The following is a 16,927-nucleotide window of genomic DNA, read 5'->3' as shown; positions in this document are numbered from 1 at the left end:
CATCAACATAACAATCTAATAATCATAATCATCATCATAAGCATAAGCATAATCAATATCATAACTATCTCATAATCATAATCTCAATCAATATCATAGACATATATAATCAACATAACAATCTCATAATCATAATCAATATCATATCATAATCACACTCCCAACACCAACAGTGAACTTCACATCACCAAACGCAACCAAGCATATATAATACCCCCGGCCAACAACAGATCACAGTTGCTGGAATCCAAATATATTTTCCAATACAACTAACTTAAATAAGATAAAATTGAAATAATTCAATAAAAACTAAAAATGGAGAGAGAAGACTTAGCTGAGTGATTAGTAGAATTGATTAATATTACTGCCAAATGTCAAGATGAATAAAGCTTTTAGGAGCATATCCATTCTATAAGCTGCCAGAAAAAAGAATATATACCTAAATTGGTGGCAAAATTCAAAAGATTAGATAGTTGGATCAACAAATGCACAATAATTACTACTTAGTTCGAAATGATTGATGGAGCCACTGCAGGCCATTAAACACATACATGAAGACTACTGTAATGTAGAATTAATTAAGCATTAAGAGAAGTAAAGGCTTCCTTTTGACGGCTCAGAGGCCTTATTGCCTTAAGCATATAATTACAAAAATAAAATATGAGAACACTTATGATAACAGAGTCCAACGATATAAAAAAGAAACTGCTATTAAATATGTAAATATGATTGGGTGAATTGGTGCAAGACAAAAGGGGAATTATATCCTGCGAATTGCAAGGACATGGAATAATATTCTATTGCAAACACATGAACTTGACTAATTATGTTATTCAACAGATACATTTTGATATTTCACAAGCTTTAGTTGTTACTGACATTAATATTCAGCTAAAGACCAGGAAATCAGAGAAGATGGAACTTCATAACCTCATTGAACAATACATCATATTTCTAGAGTAAAACCAGCCCTCAAAAGTGTAGGTCTATTTTACCAGTAACCCATAAAAATCAGAAACTTTAACTTTCAAAATCTATCAGCTGGATAAACCAAGACAAACCAAGACAGATAATCATTAATTACTACTACTCAAAAAAAAAAGTAGATTTTATGCACCAAATTCATTTAAAAAAACAAATTCAAAGATTCATCAAAAGGACAACCACATAAACAAATTGATAAAAACTAATCAAAATTACAAACAACTCAAGCAAATTAAAATAAATAGTTGAATTCATAGTTTCATACCTTCAAGTCTAACATGATGAATGATTCCTGAAGTATAATTCAACAGAACTTCAAAAGGGTACAACTGGCTGTAAACCATAGGGATACTAAGAGTACAATTCCACCTTAAGTTCCTCCTTATCTCTCCTACATTCTCTCCCTTTCTCATTGTCTTCCTTCGATTTTCATTCTTTCTTACCTTTTTAGGTAAATTTCGACTGCTCCCATGAAGTGGGTAATAAATTGGATAATAATTACAATTTCATTAAGCAACCCTTGAATAATATTAAGCCCAAATTTCAACAAAAAACCAAATTTTCAGGGAAAAAAAACTACCTGAAAATGGATCCATCAGAAGCAGCAGAGAAAGAAACAAACGCATTCTGAAAACAGCAATCAAGTACTGCAGCTTCTGTTTGAACTTCTAATCTAAGCTTACTGCTTTCCACATCCACCAACCTAATACTCTAAAAATATTGAAGAAAAAAATTAATTAAATTGAGTGAAATTCAAAAGAAAATTGTGAATAATAATTTATGAAGAAGCAAATAATAGTAACTTACAGAATCCCAAGATGAAATGAGAAGATTGTTGGATTCTAGAGCAAATTGTACACGAGTAATCGTAAGATAGCACGATTGTTATGAACAATAATCAACATTAAAATGTAATAACTATAAATAACACAATTGTCTTCATCAAATTAACCTTAGAATTTCAAACTTGCTCAATTCAAATTGAATCTTTAATATAAAGAAAGAGAGATTACTTAGACCAGATCTATGCAGAAGACATTGATAAAGGAAAGATATGGAGGAGCGGAGAAGAATGCGACGGCGAAGAGTGACGATAGTGGTGGAGCCGTGGAGAGCAGGTGAAGCATGAGGGTGACAGTGGGTCATGAGAACCTCGAAGAGGCTCCGGTGAGGATGACGGTGACTGGGAAAGTCGCGGCTGCTCAAAATCGCAGCCCTCGTAGAAGATGAAGAAGAATGAAGGAGGAGAGAGAAGCTAAGGTAGGTGAGAGAGGAGGAGATTTCGAGGAAGGAGAAAGAAAGAAGATATTTCGGTTTGTTTTTTTAAGAACATTCGCACCGGTTCGAACCGAACCGGTGCGAAAAACTCATTTTTCCTACCGGTTTTCAAGAACCGGTGCGAAAATTGCGGTGCGGAATTCAATTTTTCTACTAGTGTCAAATTGCAAAAAGGTCTCACGACTTATGGCAACTTGAGGATGTTGTCAATGTAAGAGTCACCAAGAGTGACAATGGCAACTTTGATGGACTCGTGTTTGACTTGACTAGGTCACTCTCAAACATGAGAATAAAGCCACCAAACGTGGGATGTCTTGCTAAGGAAAGGCGTCGGCTTTGGACCAAGGTCTACAATGCCAAATTGAGACCCGGCATGCCCCTCCGACCTCATGTGCTTGGTATGACTAGGCTCTTCAAACACATGCAGCTTCTCGGAATCTCAATAGAGGATGAGATGGCGGGGCATATCTTGCTTGCTTCGCTCCACTCGGGCTATGATGCACTTAGAGTACATATAGCTGCGGGAAAGGAGACACGCTCCCTCAAGGAGGTGGTGCAACTCCTTAGCCGAGCCACTACCTATGGAGTGACCGAAAGACCCTTGAAAGCAAAGAAGAAGAAGTTCAAAAAGGTCAAGGAAAGGATGCGTTGCTTCTATTGTGGTGGGCAAGGCCACTACAAGAGAGAATGCAAGCTCTTTCGGGAAGAAGAGGAGAGGAATGTAACATCCACCTCAGGTATCTTCCTTAACACTTGTGAATTGAGCTTATCATAGGTATTGGATACCAAGTATGACTCACTTAATGTTGCCTTTTCAAGGACCAAGTGAGAAGCTTATCAAGTGTTGGTGCATGGACAAAAGACGACGAAGATGGTTTTTTCGGTCGTGCTTGCATGCACTATTTTGTCTATGACATGTAATTAAACTAATTCTAGTTTTACCATGCTTTTGAACATACTATGATCTATGGTGTTGGACACCTAAGTATTTTGAATGTAAGACTTTGACAATAGTTGTTTCAAGATTGTCTTACAAATTTATGTTCAATTAAATTGCATGATTTTTACATATGACAAAAGGTTGATACCACTTAGCTAAGACCATCGAGTCGAATCAAACCTACTTGTGGCATTGTCGTCTTGGCCATATTAACATCAAACGCATCAAGAAACTTCTTCAAGAAGGTGTTCTTGAATCATTCGACTTGGAGTCGTTTGAAAATTGCGAAGGATGCTTATTAGGCAAGATGATCAAACAACCATTCTCCAAGTTGGGAGAAAGGGCAAGTGACTTATTAGGTCTAATACACACGGATGTATGCGGACCAATGAGCACATCCGCAAGACAAGGTTATCGATATTTCATCACCTTCACCGACGATTATAGTAGATATGGCTATATCTACTTAATGTCGAATAAATCTGAATCCTTTGAAAAGTTCAAGGAATTTCAGAATGAAGTTGATAATCAACTTGGCAAGAAAATTAAAGCACTTCGATCGGATCGAGGTGGCGAATATTTGAGCCATGAATTCGACGATCACTTGAAAGAATATGGTATTCTTTCAGAGTTGACACCTCCCGGAACTCCTCAATGGAACAAAGTGTCCGAACGGAGGAATCGGACCTTGTTAGACATGGTTCGATCAATGATGGGTCTTAGTGAACTCCCTATTTCCTTTTGGGGACATGCGCTACAAACCGCGGCACTAACACTGAACCGCGCTCCGTCAAAAGCTGTTGAAAAGACTCCATATGAATTATGGACTAAGAAACCTCCTAGGTTGTCTTTTCTCAAGATTTGGGGATGCGAAGCATATGTCAAGCGATTAATTTTGGACAAACTTCACCCCAAATCGGATAAGTGTTTCTTTGTGGGATATCCAAAAGAAACCAAAGGGTATTACTTCTACAATCAATCCGAGAACAAAGTGTTTGTTGCTCGTGATGGTGTCTTTTTGGAGAAGGAACACCTTTCCAAAATGACAAGTGGGAGGAAAATCGAACTCGACGAAGTTCGAGAGGACGAGCAACAATGTCAACCTGATAAAATTGACAATCTAAGTGCTTTGGAAGCAGCTGGGAAGATTGGTCAAAATCAAACAGACAATGTAAATGCTCAACCTATTACCCTTCGTAGGTCGCAAAGGCAAAGATCTCAACCAGACAGATACCTCGGTATTTTCTTAACCGATGATCAAGACATCCTAGTTATGGATGGTGATGAGCCGGCGACATACAAACAAGCTATGACGAGCCCCGACTCTGCTAGATGGCAAGAGGCCATGAAATCCGAGATGGACTCCATGTCTGAAAATCAAGTCTGGGACTTGGTGAATTTGCCCGAGGGTTACACACCCATTGGTTGCAAATGGATCTTCAAATTGAAGACAGACAAAGATGGAAATGTATCTATATACAAAGCTAGACTGGTGGCAAAAGGTTATAGACAAGTCCACGGGATTGACTATGATGAAACCTTTTCACCAGTTGCAATGCTAAAGTCTGTCCGGATTATTCTAGCGATTGTTGCATATTACGATTATGAAATATGGCAGATGGATGTCAAAACCGCCTTCCTAAATGGGATTTTGGAAGAAACTGTGTACATGACACAGCCGGAAGGTTTTGTCGATCCGAGCAACGCTGGAAAGGTTTGCAAGCTTAAGAAGTCCATTTATGGACTAAAGCAAGCCAGCAGGAGTTGGAATCTGCGATTTGATGAAGCCATCAGCAAGTTTGGTTTTATCAAGAATCCAGATGAATCTTGTGTGTACAAGAAGGTCAGTGGGAGTGACATCGCATTCCTAGTCCTATATGTCGATGACATACTGCTCATTGGAAATAGCACAAAATTACTGGAGTCCGTAAAGGGCTGGTTAGGTAAGTGCTTTTCAATGAAGGACTTAGGAGAGGCACAATACATATTGGGCATCAAGATCTATAGAGATAGATCTAAGAAGATGATCGGATTGAGCCAGAGTACTTACATTGATAAAGTACTGGCACGATTCAACATGGATAATGCCAAGAGAGGGCATCTACCCATGTCCCATGGCGTAACTCTCAGCAAGAAACAGTGTCCACAGACACCTGTTGAGCGAGAGAAAATGGATCAGATTCCATATGCTTCGCTGATTGGGTCGATCATGTATGCCATGATATGTACAAGGCCAGATGTGTCGTATGCCTTGAGTGCTACGAGCCGATACCAATCAAACCCATGAGAGGCGCATTGGACTGCGGCCAAAAACATCCTTAAGTACCTGAAAAGGAACAAGGATAAATTCCTGGTTTATGGTGGCCATAAAGACCTGGTTGTTGAAGGTTACACCGACGCTAGCTTCCAGACTGACAGAGATGACTTCAAGTCACAGTCAGGGTACATATTTTTCCTAAATGGAGGAGCATTTAGCTGGAAGAGTGCCAAGCAGAGCACAACTGCAGACTCTACAACTGAAGCCGAGTACTTGGCTGCTTCGGAAGCTGCCAAGGAAGCTGTTTGGATTCGGAAGTTCGTAAGTGAACTTGGTGTTGTACCCTCGATAAAGGGTCCGATAGATCTCTACTGTGATAACAATGGAGCTATCGCTCAGGCCAGGGAGCCGAGAGAACATCAGAAGGTCAAACACGTGCAAAGGCGATTTCACATGATAAGGGAATGGAAATCCGAAGGTGAAATCAGAATTTGTAAGATCGGCACGGATGATAATGTAGCCGATCCATTGACTAAACCTTTGCCTCAAGTGAAACACAACAAACACGTTGAGGCAATGGGAATCAAGCATGTTGGAAACTGGCTTTGAAAATTCCCTATACATGTGTTTTAATTAAACAGGGTTGATTTAATGTAAGACACTATACTAAAACCATTCATTAATGGAGTAATTAATTTTTATGCAAAAATTACTATTTTCTCCATTACTATTTAATTGTGGTTTAGAATTAAATAATGAGTCCATTCGATTTATGGAAATATTCAAAACAGGGTATCAAGACCATGTCTTGGATAAGGAAACACCTGTTAAGTGAACATTGAATATTAAATCGAAAAGTATCCCTAATCGAGGTCATCTAACAGATGGACGATTGATGACCGCAATAGATTAGTGTGTAGTATGATTTACAGCACCGTTTCTTTGTGCTGCAAGGACATGATGGTCATAAATCATTTACACAGGTGCCAGTTTGGAACTGCACTGGATCGACCTATGAGAGTACTTTAAGAAAGGTTAAAATCTTGTCATAAGTACATTTCTCATTATAGCTATCGGAACTCGTTTCCTCGACCATGAGTATTGTGAAGTTTTCTTGTTTGAGAACTAGTCTCTTTGATGTTGCCTAACGTCTGCCGTAACTTGGGATCATAACGGTAACACTCGGGAGATTAGGTCCTCTTAGTAAGAGAAACTTACAATGCAAGACTGGGAATGTCCCCCTACCAACAATAGGGAAAATGTCTTTGTTGTTAACAAGGCCGCTCGAAGAGTGAGACTGTGAAAATGCATGGCCGTGCTCAGATGGATTTTAGAAATCATCTGCTTATTGACAGTCAAACTCGGAGATCGAGAAACACTTCTGAACGTAATAAGGATGACAAAGAATCTTACCTTATAGTTCACGAAGAGACATTAAGCGACATAGGAAATGGGCTATACACTGTATGCACACTTGTCCGGAAGGACAAGTGGGAGATTGAAAGGAATAGTGTCCTTCCAGCAAGTGTATTATTCTGATAGAGGGTTCAGAATTATTACAGAGTTAATTCTTCAGTAAGGTCAAGTGATCGGGATGCCTAGGTGGAGGCCGCTTCCGATCAGTAATATCAAGGTACAATTAATATTACAGCTTAATCTTAACTGAACCCTTCGGGTCGAACCCAATCGAATCTCCGATCCGAGACGTCGAATTAATCCGAAAGGATTTAATGAGTCGACAGAGTTTTACGAATACAGACGTCGGAAATCGAGCCTAGGGCGTAGATACCGAGCGTCGCAAAATCACAAGCAACAAGTATGAGCGTAGCCATAGCTAGGCTAGGCTAGCTCATAGCATGCCTAGGTGCACCGTGTGTGTGCTAGGCGCACCATGGTGTGCTAGGCACCATCGCAGCCTAGGCGCACCCTAGCAGCCCATCGCAAGCTAGCATGGGTGCCTAGGGGCGCATGGCAGCCATCGCAGGCCACACAGGCACCAGGCAGCCCATAGCAGCTAGCAAGCATGCTAGCGTGGTGCCTGAGTGCATGTGGCGCCTATCGCAGGCCATGGCAGCACCAGGCGCACCATAGCAAGCACTAGGTGCTGCGTGCGTGCGTGCCTGGCCTGGCAGCACCATCGCAAGCACCAAGTGCTGGCATGGTTGGCTGCATGGCAATGGCGCGCCATGTGCGTGTGCTTGGGTGCTAGCCTTCGCATGGCAGCACCAAGCATCGCAGCTCATGCGAGAGGCTGCGCGCCAGCATGATGCCAGGCCTCGCACACCAGCCTCGCACCACAGGCTTATTGATGCGTGCTGAGCAGGCAATGCGTGGTACGTGGCGCATGGCTGGTACGTGTGCTTGCAATGCCTGGCTAGATGCTAGGCAGCAGCACCACGCATGCGAGTGCGTGTGCGTGTGCACATGCCTCGCATCAAGCACAAGCAGTGCTAGGCACTGGCTGGTGCTAGCGTAGGCACCATGCCAGTGCGTGTGTGCGATGGGGTATGCGAATGTTGCGAGGGCCAGTGCGGCCAGCATGCGTGGCTCGCTAGCAGCACGCATGCTGGCTGTGCTAGCGATGCGATGCGGAGAGAGAGAGATGCGTGGTGCGACAGGCAGTGCTAGGCTGCCAGCAGCAGCGCCTAGCACTGGCCAGCACCAGCGCCTAGCATGGCCTAGCACTAGGCATGCAAGGCTGCTGGGCAGCACCATGCTAGTTGGCTGGGCTGGCCAGCGCCATGCTAGCTGGCGTGCTAGCTGGCAGCAGTCCAGCATGCCCATTGAAGTGGCGGTTTAGGTGAGGGTGGGGACCAAGGCTTTTGGAAAGCCTTGGGGAGCAAGGTGTTGGTCCCCCCCACCTCTCCATGGTCCTCACCTAACTCTCTCTCCCCTATTGCCAAGTGTTGCTTTGTGATTGAATTGCATTATTGATTTATTTTAGAAATAAATTAATTAGCAAAATTCATTCTCCCACATTGGTTGGGGAATGAAAATCAAGGGATCATTTCCCTATAAATACCAAGCTTGGTATTGGGATTTGATACAACCTTGAGTGGAATTAAAAAGGCAACTCTAGTAAGAGTAAACCTTTGATTCGTAAAACTCATAGTTTTATTTTGTCCGGGTCTTGACTAACCTTCAAGACTTAGGACGCTCGGGTCGGGTCGAGGGTACGATCCGTCGGAGATCTCGTATTTTCGGGATTTGAAGTAAGAGTTCTTTGGGAGCGAAGCACGCGTCAAAGGTATAATTCTTGTTATTAATCTTGTTTGATTAAGTTTAATATGCTTGTTAATTGCTTTGATTAAGGGGCGGGTCTTGGTGGGTTTCCTTCCGCGTAGTGCCGGGTCACTACGAAACCCTACAGTTCAAAGTGGGCTGAAGATGCTGGTAGCTGCTGTTGGTGGTGTCAATATAAAACTAATGCTTCATAACATTATAGGAAATTGTTTCTAGCTTGTTGGACATCCTTAACGCTCTCCTTACTCCTATCTAGTTGACATCAGACTCCACATCTCTCAGCAAAATCATCTTTTGAATATGAAGTTCAATAACTATAGTATCGTCTGCTAAAAATTATGTTAGATGTGAAGTTAAATTTCATCCAGACCCCAATGGCTATCTAAAAAGGCATCATTTAATGCTGCATAAAAGTCCAAAATTCATCTTGTTCACCTAAATATACTAAACAAATAAAAAAACAAAACACGCATGAAAGCTAATAATTAATTTCCATAGAAGTTAAAACTAGATATCCACATATTCCATGACCAAAATTACAAGCTATATATTGTTAAGCACTCCTGCAATACATATATTAAGCTCATATTCCTATACTACATGAAGAATATAAGCAACCAAAAAATCATGCAATATGTATATTAATCCAAAAAATTACAACCAAAAGCAGTCCATTATTAATAAAAAAACTCAGAAGTTTTTAGACAGCTGTACATACACTGAGTAAGGTAGCAGTTTCCAGAGCATAAGAATCTTCGAATGTCACATAAGCAATACATCCGTATTCACCAGACCTGGATCATTGTAACAGTTGGCATATCAAGACAAAAACAAAGGGCAATGAACGTTAGCATATCAAAAATACAAGTACATGTTACTTTATTCCTGAAGCTTATTCCATTCACCTAAAGTCAGATCAATAATCTATTGGAAAAAGAAGGAAGTGCAAAGATAAACTTAGTGCAACATCATAGTGCCTGAGGCTCCTATCCAAGCAAGGCTCTAAACAATCTAAAATTTGAGTGATTTTATGAATTCTGATTGAGTGACAATACACATACGCATACATGAACACACATCCAGTCAGCTTCACCTCAAATATGTTCTCAGACTTATATCCAAGCAAGGCAAAATTCAGAATATCTGTTACAACCAATTGAGTAGGATCGGAGAATTCTCATGCTTAGAATCATTCTGCAATTCAATCAAATGGAAGCAATCAGAGGAGCCTCCAACTTCCTAAAACCTGCATCAAACGCTACTCTTATGCCGAATAGAGCATAACCCATCGCACAAACAAACACCATCGCACAATCTTTTAAATTTTTTTTACTATATAATTTCAGACCAACTAGATTCTTAACAATTTTGACAAAATCCTTTAAAATTTTGATACCAAATTAATTCTGACCATATAAATACTCACTAATTTATGACCAAACAAGTTGAGACAAATCCTTAATTTTTTTTACATTTAAATCAACAATTTTTGACAAATTAAGCTCAAAATAAATGAAATTCAAAGATTAGTACTATGAACTTACAAAATAATCACCGCTAGAGAATTTCAACGGCAAAAACCCAACAGCTCCCACTTGATGCACAACCATTAGAGAACAGCGTCGAGCATAATGTGTGATTTTTTTGTAAATTTGAGTAGATGAGTGATAATTTTTGTAAATTTGAGCAGATTGTTTTAGAACCCTAGCTTCGTGAAATAGAATGAGGAGAGAGAAGAAGAGTGTTCTTTGTTGTTTTTACTGATGAAATGAGAAAAGGAAGGACATTTTTTGGGGTTTGGTTTTGGTTACATTACCTAGGTGAAATTTTAGAAATGAAAATGGTTTAAAATTTCAGTAAAATAAAAATGTGGCGCCAGCGCCATATTTTTATGTGATAGCGCCAATTTATGTATGAGATATTCATAATGCGATTTAGTATCGGAAATTTTTGTTACTATAAGTATCTAATCGTATCAGAATTAATTGTGATGGTAAAAAGCTTAGTAGTATCGGAACTTTTTGTTACTATAACTATTTTATTTATTGTATCAAATTAATTTCGATAATAAAAAATCCTATAGTGTCGGAATATTTCTGATACTATATTGTCATTTGTATCAGATCAACATATTTCCGACACTATAATAAAGTCTAATACTAGCCTCCTATCCAAACCATGGAAGTAGTGTCAGAAAAAAAATAATTGATACTATTAACATTTTTAGTATCAATAATAATTACTGATACTAAAATTTCTGATACTAAAGGCCCGTTTTCTAGTAGTGAAAACCATAAAAAAATTCAATCAAATCGAAATTTAATTAGAATTTCATATAAAAATTAAAAAAAAAACGATAATTATACATTAATAATTAAAGGAATACAATTAACATTACAAATACAAAAAAAAACTAATTAGATCTAAATCTAAGATAAATTAAAACTAGATCTAAAAAAAAAAACCTTGATGATTAATCATTGTTATTGTTAACGGTGGTTGTTGTTGATGTTGGTTGACGGTGGTTGTTGGGTGAAGTCGTTGTTGTTGTTGGTTGAAGCGTTGTTGTTGTTGTTGTTGTTGGTTGAACATAGAGAAAGAAAAGAGGAAGGAGAAGAGGAGAGAAGAGAAGAGGAAAGAGGAGAAGAGGCGCGAGGAAGAGGAAACAGTCAGGAGGAAGGAGAAGAGAAATGAGGAGAGAGAGAGAGGAGAAATGAGGAAGGAGATGGAGGCAGGCAGAGAGAGAGAGAGGAGAGAGAAATGGAAAATGGAAGGGTGGGGGGAGAAACCGGGTTTTTGTGATTTTTAGGGTTAGTTTTTTTTTTTTTGTTATGATTTTATTATATTTCGACGGAATATTCCGTCGGAATATCAATATTCCGACGGAATATTTCGTCGGAAAATTCTGACGGATTTATTTTCCGCCTGAAAATAATTATTTCGACGGCTTCCGTCGAAACATTACGGTTCCGACGGAATAATCCGTCGGAATGCCCATAAATTTCAACGGATTTTTATTTCATAGGAAATCCGTCGTAAATTTACGACGAAATAAAAATCCGTCGTAAATTTTCGACGGAATACATGTCCGTCGGAAATCGACCTATTTCTAGTAGTAGATAAGCAAAAGTACCATAGGGACAAGTAAATGTAGTCTTTTCCAGATCATCAGGGTGAATTGGAATTTGAAAAAATCCAAAATACCCATCTAAATAGCAAAAGAATTTATGATTAGCTAACCTTTCAAGCATTTGGTCAATAAAGGGTAGAGGAAAGTGATCCTTTTTAGTGGCGATATTTAGTCTACGATAATCAATACACATTTGCCACCCTGTCACAGTTCTAGTGGGGATTAATTCATTCTTAATTATCATTTTTTATTACAGTCATCCCACCCTTTTTAGGTACTACTTGAACAGGACTAACCCACTTTGAGTCAGAAATAGGGTAAATAATACCTGCATCAAGTAATTTCATCACCTCTTTCTTGACTACTTCTTGCATATTAGGATTCAACCTTCTCTAGGGTTGAATACATGGCTTGTGATCCTCTTCCAAGTGTATCCTGTGCATGCAAAAAGTCAGGGCTAATACCCTTCAGATCATCAATACTGTACCCGATTTCCCTTTTATGGGTTCTAAGAACCGTTAAAAGTTGGGAAATCTGTGGGTCATCAAGTGCAGTACTAATTGTTTCGGGGTTTTTTTGATGTGTCCTACGGGAGAGTTACAATTCCGAGAATGCCCTTCAACGCATGTACCTGCAAAACCACGAAGACTCCGGTTGGTTGGAGCTCCGCCTCTGACGATCAAGTCAGTAAACGTAGAGGAGGGTAAGTGTGCGTTAATAGTGAAATTACTTCTCGCAAGTTAGGAGAATTCTGCAATTAATATTGCTCGGTAATAGTGTTTGTATTTTTTTAATGCATTAATGAATGATCATTAATGAGATTTATCCTACTATTTATAGTGGTGACAAGTTTCCCATGTAGGGTTCCATGGACACGTGTCAACAAGGGATTAGAGCCCTGTTGACCGGTGGCAAGGCGCCACGTGTCACCAGCCCATTGGGCCACGTTTCTAGGGTAATTTTTACCCTAAACATTTGCCCCTTACAGGTGCTGACGTGGCTGTGCCACGTGGCACCTTTGAAGATTAAATTTTTTTTTTTTTTTTGCTGCTTGGGTGAAGAGTCAGGACCCCTCGTCTTCTGAGAAGGAGCCTATAAATAGCCAAGCCCCCTCCGCAAGCCCTCATTTACAAACTTGGAGAATTTTCTGATTTTTGAGAGCAGCCGGTGCTAAGAGCTTTGAGTGAATTTGAGAGCATCCGGATATTTTGAGAACTTGAGAGCAGTCGGTGTAGACCGTCTGTGAAGTTGCAAGCTAGCAAAGGATTTTCGCGAGGGTACTCTAGGGAACCCAGCCGGTTTTCAGACCGCCTGTGTCTTCGCAAACATCCCCAAGAAATTTCTTGAGGTTTCGACAAATTTTCTCCCTTTCTTTAGGTACCGTCTCTATTCCTTCTAACTTTCCATGTATTCTCGTTTGACTCTTTTACTTGCGCTTTTATTTATTAGTCCCATAAATAGATGGACCCTTTATACCCATACCCAGAACATAGTAGTGAACTTAGCCGGTCAATTAGTACGGCTGAGTCTAGAACTGGATCTGCCGCCTCTGGTCTTTGGGATTTACCCTTTTCAACACCCATATCGACCGTCTCCGTGTCTGTGCAGGACACGATGGCCAGAATTAGGGGAAAGCTATGGACCCCAATTATAGAGGCGGGAGCTCAGACGAGTTGTCGCCTGAGAGACGAGCCCCGGACGAGGTGGCTAGAGACTCACCCGGGGGCATCCCCGACACCCCAAGTGATAGCATTTTAGGCTCTTACAACGAAGAGACTTCCCTGCTCAGGGGGCTGAGGAGCAACCAGGCTCCATCAATGAGGTTCCCAACTCCCCATCCGGCTCTGATGCTGATCGCATTGAAAACAGTAGCTCCAGATATCTTACCATGTCTGAAGACAGCGAGGAGACGGAGAGGCCCACTTGGCAAAGTAGAAACGACCCTCTCATGATCGCCGTGTCTACTAAGGACAGGGCCCTCACGCGGTCCACCCTGCCGGACTTTATCGTACGACGGCCGCTAGGAAAGGGTTATAGGATGTCGATCCCGGCTGGGATGGGAACGGTTGTGTGGGAGGACGACCAACCCAACGCAAACGGTTGGTTTGGGTGCTATGAGGCGACCTTCCTGGCCGGGCTCCGCTTTCCTCTGCATGACACAATAAAGGCCATACTTAGGGGATATGGCCTGGGCGTCTGGCAACTCACCCTAACTCATGGGTGAACATACTCGGGTATATCGCCGCCTGCGAGATGCAGGATCTCAACCCCGGCTGGGAGGCGTGTGCCCATATGCATTATTTGAGTAGAAGCCCAGGCGGCTGGAGAGCCTGGTACACTTTAACGACTTATCCCAAGTACTTGATGACACTGGATAAGCCGTCTAAGTGGTCGGACTGGAAGAACCGGTTTTATCTGGTTAAAGCCCCGACTGAAGAGGAGAATAGGGAGTTCCGGATCTACAACCGGAAATACGAACTTCTAGGGCAGAAGTGTCGGTTGCCCCAGTACCGGAGAATGATAGAGAAACTATACTCGACTCTGGATTCTTTGAGCTAGTCCCCTCCACTCTCTCGACCGGAGAGATAATAAGGGTGCCCAAGAACTGGGTGCCCAAGCATAAATTCTTTAAGGACGAGTGTTTCTTGTCCGCCTGCGGGCTTAGAAGCATGTTCAAAAACCTTAGGTTAAGAGACTCAGCCGGCTAATCTTATGTATTTTACTAGAATGCCTGTCTGATATTGTTCTGATCTTGACCGGATGTATTTGATTTGTGTTTCGAAGCAAAGAACATGTTGCCATCAGAGAAAACGCCTGCTAGGAAGGCTTCAGACATCCGAAAGGAGAATCTGGAGAAAAAGCTTGCTGCCCAGGCGGCTAAGAAGGTTAGACCGTCTGACTTATCTTGAATTTATTTGCCTCACTTCCGCTTTTTGTTCGTTTTCCTGTCTAACCCTTTGTTGCTTCGTTTCAGGATGGGAGCAAAGCTCCCCGCTCCCTACAGAAGTAGATTTGGCAAAGGCCGACTATAGTGGATCCTGCATCTAAGGTGCAGAAAACAACATCTACCGTCCGGCTCTCTACCGGCGGTAAATCAATAAAGACCCTAGGCGGGTCAATTACTGAAGATGTAGCCTCAAAAGAGGTCACACCAATAAGGACCAAAGCCGGTCCATCTACTGACGGAGGCCAAAGAGGTCTCCAACAACAAGGTACAAATCCTTTCAACCTCACGCTGCTTGACCTACCCATGCGGGTTAAGTCTTATTCTCAGTCTCAGCCGGGCGACTCTCCGGTCAGCCGGCAATCAATAGGCGGAGCATATGCAACTTTCTCACCGTCTGTTTCTGGTGCAGATAATTCCCCCGCTAGCCGGACCGGCTCAGTACGCCCGGGCCATGCTGAAAGCCGTCCCCAGGACGAGAAGGAGGCGATCCCTAGGATCAATATCTTCAATGCCGACCGTGTAATTGTCGAGCTTGCTGATGTAAGCTTGAACAACCCACCCGACATTATATTTGATGTATGCACATCCGGTTTTTTCTACTGACACTGGTGGTATTGTTGCAGGCACTGCTGCGCGTGGAGGGGCTCAAGAAGGCCTACATACGCAAACAGGAAGAGGTAAGGAGAGCCAAACGGTCTACGGATGACACACATAATGTTGCTGAATATTCAATGATTGTGCATGACTTAGAAACTAAATCTATAATCATGCGACAGGCGGACCAGGTCAAGACCCTCCAAAAGGCCCTTAATGAGTCCAAGACCAAATTGGACAATCTTCAGGTGGCGCTGGACAATGTCGAGGATGAGCTCAAGAAGCATGAGGAGCCTCTCAAGCGGCTTGAACAGGCGGAGAAGGCCAGCGCCAACCTGAAAAAAGAGAATGACCGCCTAAAAAAGGATGCGGCAGCTGCAAGTGACAACTTCAAGGCCACCCTTGAAGCAGAGAAGAGCCGGCTCATTGAGGAGAATGAGCAAGACTGCGAGAACAGAATGAAGAGGGCGTTCTCCATCATCCATCCAGATACAGACTACAACGTCTGGGAGCTCGCCTACAAATATGCAGATCTTGCCATTCTAGCTGAGGAGGAAGGTCAGCCGGGGCCTGCACCCTATAACGAATGGGTCAAGGCGGAGTTTAAGAGGATGCAGCTGCTGAAGAGGTGAATGAGAGGGAAGAGCCTCCCCCCCGCATCCGGAAGGGACTCGAGTTCCGAGTGACCGGGTGACTGTGCAGCTAGAATAGCAACGACCCCCCGGCCTGCGTGCCGTGCATTATCTTGTAATATCGCCGGAGGAGTCGGCTTATTCTGCTATTGTTTTTTATTTTGAGTATTGATGATATACATTTTCACCGGCTGTGCCGGTTTTGTTTGTAAAGTACAATTTCCACCGGCTGAGACGGCCTGTGAATGAATTTCTTTTGCATTTTTCTTGCACTCACTATTTTTCTTGCACTCACTATTTTTCTTGCACTATTTTTTGCTTTATATTCTTTGCAAGTATATTACCGTATGGACCTGAACCAGACCGAGTGGGGTTAGGATAATTGCCCCTGGATAGGAGTCTGGCACAGACGCCATGGTGACAAGTGGCTATCCATATGCTCTAATCCGAATATTAATAATTTAGATAAACGCCAACACCAAGATAAATGCCAGTCGGTTTGGACTGATCTTTTGCTGAGATTCCCATTTGCCGGCTGGGCTTTTGTAAGGACACCTTTGCGTAGGTTTAGGATGTCCATATGCCGGTTGAGCTTTTGCTAGGACACCCTTGCGTAGATTATGGTCAGCAGTGTAACCAAATGTTTTAGAGGCCTGTCTTCTCCAGAGAGTCAAGCGGCAGCTGTTTCTTAGGGTACCGGCTGTCTGTTCTAAGATCAGCTTTCGGTGGTACCCTTTCCAAGGAGTGGGCCGGCTGTACTTTTGGAAGTGCTAGCCTACGTTTCTTTGGTACAATGGATTATTCAGGCGGGCAGGACCGCCTGAAGTTCGATCGCTAGAACAATTTTCCACCCAAATGGGAGATGTTCTCTTCGATGAATTCACCCATATGGGTGTCACCGGATGATTTCGTTAATTTTTAT

At 42.0% G+C, this 16,927-nt stretch overlaps 1 long non-coding RNA gene across 1 annotated transcript; it reads right to left on the bottom strand.

The window, feature by feature from the left end:
* Positions 1-1,145: 1,145 nt before the first annotated feature.
* On the bottom strand, positions 1,146-1,925 carry LOC110716164. The gene is made up of 3 exons (XR_002510404.1): positions 1,792-1,925; positions 1,565-1,695; positions 1,146-1,446 (listed from the first exon to the last, which is right to left on the bottom strand). It is a non-coding gene; the product is annotated as an uncharacterized LOC110716164 (long non-coding RNA).
* Positions 1,926-16,927: the final 15,002 nt, after the last annotated feature.

This window comes from Chenopodium quinoa, unplaced genomic scaffold, assembly GCF_001683475.1.
Source record: "Chenopodium quinoa cultivar QQ74 unplaced genomic scaffold, ASM168347v1, whole genome shotgun sequence".
NCBI classification, from domain to species: Eukaryota; Viridiplantae; Streptophyta; class Magnoliopsida; order Caryophyllales; family Amaranthaceae; genus Chenopodium; species Chenopodium quinoa.
The sequence above is the reverse complement of the archived record's forward strand: the minus strand, read 5'-3'. Positions and strand labels throughout refer to the sequence as shown.